The sequence below is a fragment of the Olea europaea genome, unplaced genomic scaffold, assembly GCF_002742605.1.
Source record: "Olea europaea var. sylvestris unplaced genomic scaffold, O_europaea_v1 scaffold1422, whole genome shotgun sequence".
Lineage (NCBI taxonomy): Eukaryota > Viridiplantae > Streptophyta > Magnoliopsida > Lamiales > Oleaceae > Olea > Olea europaea.
Window position 1 is genome coordinate 196,818 of NW_019231751.1, and position 1,878 is coordinate 198,695.

Below are 1,878 nucleotides of genomic sequence, written 5' to 3' on the forward strand. Positions count from 1 at the left end.
AATTACTATAGCATTATCATAACACGTAGAGCCGGAGAATGATCATTCAAACTATTGTAGTGCCGAAGCACCGTACCTGAAGGTACCATTTCATTCAAACATTTATCGAAAATTAGATTTGAAAACGAATGAACACTAGCACCTTTACCTACCTTGAATTTTTTTGGATAAAAGAACAAAATGTATAGAAAGCTTTCCTTCTTCTCACCCTTGTTATTCCTTAAGCTTAACTTGATATGAAATATATTTTTTTTTGAGAGAAAATGAGATGAAATTCTGATTTGAAGAGGAGTGTAGTGAAAAAGTGACCTTCCACTTCTATTACCTTTCTTTTTAATGAAAAATTAAGTGGGGGAGTTGTATTATCATTAAATTTATTAAAGTTAGCCTTTAACTAAGAATTTTAAGAGTCTAAGCTATATAAATAATTCATATGAAAGTTTTATAAAAGAACATCTACATGGTGATTTGAACCTGGGTTGCCTATATGAAATACCATGTAAATGACCATTGTGGCAACCCAGTTATTCATTAAATCTTTGTAATCAATTTTACTTAAACTTAATCTCTTAAATTGTGAGCTTTTAATTAACTTATGACTTGGGCTTTCGTAATCTTACATGGGTCGAGCTTCCATAGGTCGTTTCTAAAATGGGTTAGGCTCGTGGTGCTAGATCATCACAAAATATTAGCATAATTCCATTTTATTTTTCTCGGCTACTATAGGAAGGACCAGATCTCCTTGGATTTAGTGTTTTCTCCATATTAATGTATTTTTCAGCTCAGGTAAGGAGCTCGGTCACTGTATGCGGCGGGGTCTTTGATAAGGATATCTTGAAAGCTTCACATCTTATGGTGTAAGTGAAGGCAGAGATAGCCGTTGTGATGTGCAGGTCGGGTATTTGAAGCCTTTTTTTGTTAAACCTCATCATAAATCCTTGTAGGGTTTCATTTGGTCCCTAGTGAAGTTGCATGAGAGAGGCTACAGTCTTTCTGATTCGCTTGCTAGTTGTAAAGAAGGCTGAGAACTTATCAGCTAAATCTGAGAATGAGGCTATGGAGTTGGGCTCTAATGTCGAGAACCAATCCCTAGCAGCATTAGTCAGCGTTTGTGGGAAGGCTTTGCACATAACCTGATCTGGCGCAACTTGCAAATTCATGACATCAGTATATACATTAAGATGGTTGATTGGGTTGGTGGTCCCGTCATACTCTTTAATGTGAGGATATTTGAATCTGTCGGGCAGGGAATATGACAACATCTCCAGCGTGAATGGAGTGTTAGGGGTAAAACCCGCTGGCCCCCAAGCATTCCGTTGCAGGCCAGCTGTAATTCCTTCTTGAATGATCTGGACAATCTCATCGGAATCCATAGCAACTGATCTCGAGCTCGAGGCCATATTATGAATACTCGAGGTCCCTACTCCGCCAGTTGCGGGATTTGGTGGTCGGGCTCGAGCATCAGCCATAAAACCACCATGCTCTGCCTGTATTGGTAACAGATGCAAATTTCTTTGACTTAACAGCTGTGTTAGCATGACAACCTGCTGATGTAGCTCTTTGAAGACTTCCGTTGTGACGACTGCTTGTTGGGGGTGCGGGCACACCTGAGGACTTTTCTTGAGGAGCCGGTTGATCTTTAGTAGGATGAGGGACGGGAGCGAAAGAACTTGCGGGAGGAAGACCTGATCATGTATTAACCATGGCTTTTGGTAGCGGTTCCTACAGACAGCGCTAATGATGCTACCAAAAATTGTACTTATTGATTTTCTGAGCTCAAGGACATTGGATGAGCACCATCGTAGTCTTCCGGTACCTGAAATAAAGGCAACGATATGTGTTCTCATCGTCCCTCCGATGCTTAAGTCAGAAAGGGAA